The following is a 9,586-nucleotide window of genomic DNA, read 5'->3' as shown; positions in this document are numbered from 1 at the left end:
ATATAGGCCCTATATATTAACATTTCTGTTTCTCTGTTTCTTTGTGTTTTTTTTTTAAATTTTTAAAAATAAAAAAAGAATAGAAATCCATTTGTTATCGTCTGTTCGTTTTTTTGTTCCTAGAAATAAACTAGACACTAAAAATTGTTGAGAAACTAGAAAAAAAAAACTTTAATTTAGAACTTCTCTGTTCTATAAACAAAAAAAAAAAATCAAGAGATGAACGCCAAAGGCAAAGATTAGAAAATATAAAAGGGATTTGTAGGGGCTAGCTATGCAATAAATTTTGGGGCCTGGCAGGGATTTAGGAATTGGTATTGGATATCGTATTGGTCTCGGCTGATATCAATTCGGATCGGCCTGTATCAGACGGATTTGCCCTTGGGTTCATTTAAAATTTGCTTTCTTACCATTTTACCCTTAGTCCTACTAATCCACTGATATGGAATCGGTCATGAATCGGCATCGGTTGATCTGGTCGATCCGATACCAATCACTAAAACCATAGTGCCAAGTGGACTGTCACAAGGCAAATAAAAGTGGATCGTTTTGCCGCGTGTCCCAAGCCCCACCTGTTCTGAAATGAAAAAATCCCACCCCTATTGAATGTCCTAGTATGCTCTATCATTGACCCTCGTGCTGGTGCAGGGGTCATGCAGCCTGGCTACGATCCCCCTCCCCTTCTTTAGTTGGAATTTAAGTTCCAGCGTAGAAAAAGAGTTGGAAAAAGACTTTGTGAATTCATTAAGGGTAAATTTTTTTGAAATTTTAAATAGATTTCAAAGTAACGAAAACCTAAAAATACAATGAACAAGTCGCAAATGCCAATAGTGCACCTGGTGCTAGTAGTAGTGGCCATTCGGAGACCCACTAATTTGGTAAGGATACTGTATGTATGGTCGATGACGGTCCGAAGATGGTACTTTGAGGGCAAAGGCAAAGATGTATTCCATATATATACTTAGATTGTCTGGGTCTGAGACTCAACTACCAGACCCTACACAAATGCAGCGTTATGGATTTTTCAAATATCCACCTCTGTCCATGTATCCACCTCAGCCCACCCATCCATTAGAGCCCTTCTATCCACCGTAGTATGCTCACCCTTTTGAGCCAAGCCGGCCACAACCGTATATACACAGTAGTCAAGGGAATCATAATTAGAGTCTACTTGTTGACGACAATATATATATAGTTGGTCAGATTGCTGAGAGTAGCATGTTATCTTTCTTCCAACAATTTGTTCCCAACGCTAGTAAAGTTCTAGCAACAATACCCACATCGAGGGAATGATAATGACTCTGATGGTCATACATACGATAATTCCAACATTTCGGTGTGGTGAAACTAGCATGATATGTGTAGTTTCAAATTTCTTTAGATTATTTGCCTATTTATTTTATAGTGAAAGTTTAAGTAGGTTTTACACTTGAATTACAAATATAAACTTGACTCTAATTGTTTTTGTAGATCACAAGCTGACACTATCACGCGATGAGAGATAATGACAAGTTGAGGGTAATTTGTACTTGTGGGACGATAGACATTGTATTATGATTATTTTTGTACTTGTGGGATAATAGCTATGTATATTCTGTTGTGGTGATTGCATCATGATTTTATACTCTTTGTGCCACTCTAATTTACATATTGTATGTGAGTAGATAACTTTGTGTATTTTTTTTTTTTTTATATATATTTTCCAATAATATTTTTTTTTATATATTTTCTACACATCTAGTATAATTTTGGTTGTATTTTATACAATTTTCACAACAAAAATAATTTGCAGTTGTTTTATACACATTTATCTTTGTGGTTTCATTTTCTGCAATATTCCATTCTAAAAATCATTGTTATGATTTTTCTGGACATTTATTGTATTTTATCTAACATTTTACCAAAAAAAAAAAAAAAAAATCAAAAATTTTATTTCCAAACATTTCAACTCGATCTGTATTGGTATTGATCTATTGATATTCTAAATTCTGATATTTGGGCATCCAAATCCTCTCCAATACTTGCAAACACCTGGGGATGTGTGTCCAATTCTTCCCCGTCGTTGGATGGTGGTTGAAAAGTATCTTTTTCCGGGGGATAGGGGAGTGGGGCTTAGGCAAATAATGGATTAAGATTATTGCATGTTGAGGAATTGTACAATGAGAAGCCAACCTACTATTACCACCTTTGGTCTAGGTGGATACGTCATTTCCCAAACACAGGACAGCACAAAATGACCCTCGTATCCCCATGGAAAGACAGAAATCCATGGAGGCGCAATAATCATTTCGCAGCTTTGTAACTGGATACAAGAGGATGCGCACCGCACATGATCAGGTAGCATTCTCTTTTTTTATTTTAAAAAAAAATAAAATAAAAACCAAGGACAAGTTTAAATAGATCCGACCCGTTACAATGTTAGCCCATGTTTTGAGGGTCATTGGGTAAGAATGAGGAGGAGTCTACAAATTTAAAAAGATGCAGGCGGGAGGAGTATTATGCAAATAGCCATAACTCATGAAGATTATAGATAATTATCATTTGACCGTATGATCTGCCAAACATTATAAAGCGATTAAAAATAGCGAATCATGGCAGACTCAACCTTCGAGGCTATCATTACGGAAAATTCGGAAAAAGAGATACTTTGCGAAACTGGGAAGTTGTAAGGTGGGGTCGGTCACTCGGTCGGTAATTAATTAAATTAATACAGGGTTGGATGACACACCACTACAACTAGATCATTGATGTTAGAGCTTAGAATCAGGTGCTTTTTGTACTCTTTGTCTTTTTATACAAGGGTTTTAGTCTTACCGATCCTACCAATGATCTAGAACATGGTTTTAGTGCACAGTATCGGAACGGGTATCGAAAACATGTAAAATCAATACGATATTGATATAATATCAGTTTGGATCGGTTGTATTGGATAAAATTACCTTTGAAATTCTTTAAAAAATGAGTTTTTAGATTATTTTACCCCTTGTTCGTATCATGCTATTGATACGGAATCGACACAATATCAGTGACTAGTAAAATCAATATGTATCACCCAATACAGGCGATATGATACCGATACTTAGAACCATGATCCAGAATCTTCATAAGGCCCTACCCTATATGACATGTCTCCATGAGCATAGTTCTAGGTATCTGTTCACAGTATCGGCCAATCCGTATTGGTATCAACTAACATCGATATCTAGCCAATACCAGATCAGTGAACGTACGAATATGACGGTATAGTTGTCAACATATCATATGATATTGGTATATTTTAAGATAAAACTGTTTGATACGATCCATACTGACAAATACCGATCAATCTCGATACCAATACAACCGATACCTGATACCCGATACCTGGTACCATGTCCATGAGTCCTTTTGTGAATCACCTAATTCTCTTGCTCTTTATGTTTCCTTAATTTTTGGATAGGGTATCATGTTGGGGTTATATGTTTCGATGCTATCATTTTGTAGAATATAAGAGTGGTAATGTGAATCAAAAACAGTTAAAAGTTCATTTTAATGCATAGGAGGTCCCAACCATTGGGTAGGTCCCAGCTTTCTCATCTGAAGTTAGTTCACATGAAAGATTCCAATTTTGAAGGCAATTGACTAGTGAAATATAATATTTCCACTATTGCCCCATGGAAGTCCATGTGCATCAAATTGGTACAATTAATTTCATCTTAAAATGAGTTGAGGAAATAGTTAATATTTAAAAAGATGTCATTTATAGTTTATATTCATCACCATTTGAAGGTATTTTGATAATTTGACTAAACTTTGAATCAGTATTTGAATAAAATTTGGCCATTGAGATATATGTGGAGCCCTTTAGCACATGGACTAACTCATTTACAGTCAAGTGATGAATAGTGAAGTGTTATATTTCACTAAACATAATGACATCTAGAAGGACCCATAAAAATTATGAAAATATAGAAAGATAATCAAAGGTTCCTATGGTCAATAGATTGATAAGGGTGTCTTTAGGTTAAGACACTTTATAGTTCCACTGTTTGGAAGGTCAAATGGTGAATTTGATCATTGGATACCTAGAAAATGGTCTCGGTATATCATTACTAAAACTCCATATCCAACTTTAGTTATTGCCTTTTTCATGTATCGGCATGCATTCTCATATATTTACATATACACCTAATAATCAACAAAAGAATTTATATATCAATAATAAAAAATAAAAAAAATACATGCCTATTCACATCGTACATCTCCTCTCCTATTTAATAAGTCGTTGGGTGAAGGTTTTCTAGTCTAGTGATCCACATAACAAAGTGGTAATAGATTGGATTAAAATTTTATGAAAGTTTCCAAGGTCTTCTATTCACATGTCAAGTTTTAATCCAAATAAATATTTTATTAAAAAAAAAAAAAAAGAATTATTAAATAAGAGAGGAGATGTACGATGTGATTTTTTTTTGGCTATGAGATGTGAATTTGATTAAGAAGAGGTCGGTAGAACACCAAACGGATATTGATGATAGAGTTGGAAAGTACAACCCGAAGCCACTGAATTGAGAAAGGGTGGGGGCGGTGTTAGGCACTAACTAAACCTAAAGTCATCAAGAGGTGATTTTATTGTTATAGCGGACAAGAGATGGCTTCTTCTTTATGAGGTGTACTTTTGCAGCATTTATGTTATATGTATATCCATTATCACATGATGACAGGATAAGTGCTCTCTTGAGTCTTCAAGGATCAACCATCTTCGGAGATATCTTTAGCTTTTTGTGCTCCTTTGAGACCTACTCCTTTTGCTTTGTTTACAAAGATGATAATGTTTTTATCTATAATATTTTTAAATGGACCCTGTTCTACCCTCGTTTGGGTATGTGGGGTCACTTTTTTTCGAATGACTTCCTTAGCATTGTATCTCCTTTGCTGTTCCGTGGGGTTTAATGAAATTTCCCCCCCATTGAGGTTTTCGCATTTAAAAAAAAAAAAAAAAAAACTGTATAAAATGTCCCTATCACTTTTTAGATAAAAAGATGTTAAGTTCGGTTGAGTACCTAACTTTTTAGAATGATTAGAGCCGAAGGCTAACCTTGGGGCAAAATCAAGTTTCTTGGAAAAGACTACCTACCGTTAAAGTGAGAGCCGTCAAGGACAACGACTGCGGAAGCGCATGGTGATCTGTTATGTGCCTATGAGGTTCGATTTAGTGTATGTGTGTTAGATTGGGTTAATCTAGTATGTGATAGGTTAAAGATCTTGATTTAACACGTTCTATCAACTCTGAAGCTTTTGGTATATCAATCAAGTACCTAACACTCATTTTTCACATGGTGTTTTATTGGTTTTCAAATTTTGTGCATATATTGTTCTTGTTTTTATCTTTTAGTTTGAATAATTTCAGCTCAATACACTCCATTACCAATGGAGTAGCTTGTGGAAATAGATTTAGTTTACAATTTAATTTTGGCAGCATTAACGCTACTTTAAGTCAACTATTGAAAATAATTCTAATATGTTGGACCTTATTCATATAAAAAATGATAGCTTTTATGAGTGAGGTGGGACTCAAAACTTGAAATGTAATAATTTTTTTGCGTAAAGATTTTGTGCACAGCTATGCATGGTGGACAGTTCACGCACAAGACGTTGGATGGGGATAAAAGCATCATCAAAATGATAATTGTACCCCTATTTAACGAATCACCGTTACACAAAATCTCCCATGCATGAATCCCTTCTCCAATTTTTTTTGTGCCATTGAAATGTTATAGTTGGTTTGACTAAAAAATGCCTTCCACGTGATTTGAGAGAAAAAAAACTCCACTTGATTAAAATAGGTTGAATCTTGTAAAAAAGTTTACCTTATCTTAAATAATTTGGAATGCGACTAGGAGGCAATGATTACAAAAGTTTTCTTTAATTATTATTAAATTATGGATTTCTAAATCTTATCATGGTTCAATTATTCAATAATATGCTAAGGATATAGTGCCCTAATATTTTCATGTGGTAACTTATTTGTTTGTGGACCTATTGTTCACTTATTATATTTTCTTTATTTCTATGTCTTAATTCCACATCAAGTTGACAAAAGAAGGGAGAAAAAAAAGTCGGGTGCTAACCTTACATGTGTAGGAAAGGACCTACTTGATACATGTCTTCGTATCTGCCACATGCTAGGTCGAATGAAGCTGAAATTTTATGAATAGGTAGGGTGCTAACCTTCTCTCTGTTTCTGTTCTCTGTGAGTATTTCTAAAGCGAAAGAATTTGGAAAGTGTTGTTTTTATTTTTTTGGGAAAAAAACTCTGTACGGGAGTGCTGGCGTAGTAGTGTGGCCTACTACGCCAACACTCCCATGAGTCTATATCTCCTCTCTTTATGAAAAGATACATCTGCCCCCTTGTTTTGAGGAGAAGAGAGGTAGACACATGGGAGTGCTGGCATAGGCTAGACTCCCGGACAGAAAACTACTTCCCGGACTTTTATATTGTTGACCTACTTTTGATGAGAATACCCTCTTGTGACAATTTTCTGCTACCCACATTGTCCCTTGTGACCACTTTTTGCTACCCAAAATTTTGAGAGAAATGCTTCTCTCCTTGCAAATCACCTTTCTATTGCTCCTTCAATCCTATTTGCAGTGCCCAATTCATACCCAATAATGGAACAAAAAGAGCACTGAAAATGGTTTAAACCATTACCGAATGTACCTCTAGTTCTTGTTTGAGGGAGGTTATAGGGTTTTTACTTTTGGATTTTGGAAGCCAAAATTAAGGAGGCAAAAAGGTGGATCCAACCAAGTGTGGTGGTACGGAATCTTTACCACCTTCAGCCTAACAAGTCCATAATCCTCCCCATCTCACCCACTCCCACAGCTTCGTGGCTTCTCAGACTAGAGGTGGAAAAGGATTTCAAATGCCACACCCTACCCCATTGGATCCGCCTCTTTATCCCTTAGAAGTTGCCTTCTGGTGGCCCAAAGTTGAAGCCTGATAAGCTTAGCCAAATATGTCCCAGAAATATTTCCTAGATCTACTGATCTAGAGGTCTACAAAAGCTTTTGCCAAAAAAAATTATAGATAATAAAAATTGCAGGTTAGGTCTGCTCAACCCTGGACGGCCCAACCGAGCCAAGATTAGGCTCCAGCTTGAGGTCTTGAGGCCCTAAGTGACGCTTAAGTGACCTTTCTCCAGCTCAAGCGTAAAATAAAAACTATACATGTGTAGGTTTGTTTTTCTTTTTTGTTGGAGCAAGAATGTTACCTGGTCGCGTACGGTGCATGGCTTTTATGTTCAGACATAGTGCCACGTGAAATGATCATTGCACCCTCATGGAAAGACGGAAATTTCTAATGGTGCAGGGTCATTTTACACGACCCTATGTCTAGATGCAGGGGTCTCGCATCGCACATGACCGACTAGTGTTTTCTATTCCTTTATTATTATTATTTTTTTGGGGGGGGGGGTTGTGTGTGTGGGTAAGGGTGTCACTTTATAATTGAAACTAAAAACCAGAACCCTAACCAACTGTTTAAATCTGAACCAAACAACCGGTCCATTTATGGTTGTGGGAATTGAAAATTTATTTGATTCAGTTTCAATTTTAGACTAAACAATCGATTTGAACCAAGTAGGAATCAGATAAATTGATTTTCTTTCCCCTTCTGAAATCTTGGTCCCCAACATACCATTTTTTTTTTATAAAAAAACAAAATTCGATTTCATTCTCTGCCTCTCCAACATTTTTTTCTTATTTTCCCTGACCTCCCTCCCCTCGAACAAATTTTTGCTCCTACCAGAGTAACAGGAGTGTTCCTGCTAGCCATGCTGGCAGCCAAGAAAATGGAATAATTCACTTCTTTTTGGGTTCATAAATATTCTCCTAGGTTTTGGTATTTCAAAAAAGGGCAGTAGTTTTCTGTTCGGGAGTGTGGCCTACGCCAGCACTCCCATGAGTCTATCTCTCTCCTCCTCAAAACAATAGGTCAGAGGTGTCTTTTCATATGGGAAGGAGAGAGATAGACTCATGGGAGTGCTCGCTTAGGCCACACTCCCGGACAGAGAACTTTCTCCCTTCAAAAAAATATCCTTTTAGATCCTATTTCCTTGGCTGCCAGCAGCGCTACTACCCTGGTAGCAGCAAAAATTTTATCCCTCTCCTCACCCTCACAATGGCTTATTTGCAGGTGAAGACGCCAAAGGAGATGGGGATAGCAATCCAGAGAAACAACGAAAAGGATACCAAATCATACAAAAAATCTTAAAAAATTAGATTTAGTGCTCAATTTACCTTCCCCCATTCCCCCCAATTTGGGGAAGAACCAACTCAGGAACTAAAAATCCCAAGTTCCAAATCCCATAACCATTACAAAGCAAAAAAAGATTATTGCCCATTCATCTAAAATTTACATCATGTGGAGGTTAAATCACAATTCATTTACTAAATAGTTTCAATTGCATATTTGTTAGTATAAACACTTTATCTCTTGAGATGGGCCAAAAACAAATTACCATTTGGGGACCCTTGAATCCTTGATTGATTATAAATTAAAAGAAAATATATGCAAGACGCAAAAATCCGACCTGCCGGATTCGAACCAGCGACCTAAGGATTTGCTGCTAGGTGTGACCAATTCCAATGTTTTGGATTAAAGATATCCTTACTGCGCTCGTGGGAGTATCTGTCTGGTGTGACCAACTACAGTCCTCCGCTCTACCAACTGAGCTAAGGTCGGTTGTGTGATAAGGTTAAGTCAAGTATTATTAGTATATTCAAAATATTTCTCTTTTACCTCAGAAATATAAATTACTATACATTATCAAGCATTTTTTTCTGTCTAGAAATTTGACAAAAAAATAGAATTACAAAAATTTATTTTCTTGTCCACCGATTACGTAACTAACACTACGGTTTGAAGCATTAGACCATGGAATGGAATAAAACCCACCCCTTCTAATCATCAATAATACCCTTCACCAGAAAAAAATCATCTATAATACTATAGGGAGAAGTGCAGGCTGTGCCAGGCACATGGGCAGCTTGTGCAGGGGGGGCAAGATGATTATTACGCCCACCCCCCATGTGCCTGGATGCAAGCTGCGCTGCGGCTCAGAGAACAGCGCCCCAATAGTATAATACTTTGGATCTTTATCTCCTCAATTTGCCTGCCCTTTAATTTCCTCTATTCCATCTAATAGGGGGATTGAAATGACCACCTTACCCCCTGCCCAAACACACTACCCGAGGTGAGATACACAATTGATGAAATTGACGGGCAGACAAATTGAGGTGATATTTTTCCATAATACCCTTCCTTTTGGTTTTTCTTTTGCTATTTTACCCTAAAAGTGCATGGTTGGTGGACCACCAAATCCCTCCCCATATTTTTTAATGGTCCATCTTTTCTAACTCTTGTCTTTGGCTTTCATCTCGTGATCTTTTTGGTTTTTTTTTTTTTTTTTTTGTTCTTATACATAGTTCTGATTGGGCTGAAGTTTTATAGTAAAAAAGGGATTTGTAGGGCTTAGCTATGCAATAAATATCGGTCTCAGGTAAGGATTTAGGAATTGGTATCGGATATCGTATTGGTCTCAGCCGA

General features: G+C 36.6%; 1 non-coding gene across 1 annotated transcript; it reads right to left on the bottom strand.

The window, feature by feature from the left end:
• Positions 1–8,564: 8,564 nt before the first annotated feature.
• On the bottom strand, positions 8,565–8,722 carry TRNAY-GUA. Its single transcript has 2 exons — positions 8,686–8,722; positions 8,565–8,600 (listed from the first exon to the last, which is right to left on the bottom strand). It is a non-coding gene; the product is annotated as a tRNA-Tyr (tRNA).
• Positions 8,723–9,586: the final 864 nt, after the last annotated feature.

This window comes from Telopea speciosissima, chromosome 7, assembly GCF_018873765.1.
Source record: "Telopea speciosissima isolate NSW1024214 ecotype Mountain lineage chromosome 7, Tspe_v1, whole genome shotgun sequence".
Lineage (NCBI taxonomy): Eukaryota > Viridiplantae > Streptophyta > Magnoliopsida > Proteales > Proteaceae > Telopea > Telopea speciosissima.
This window is presented reverse-complemented; position numbering and strand designations above follow the sequence as displayed.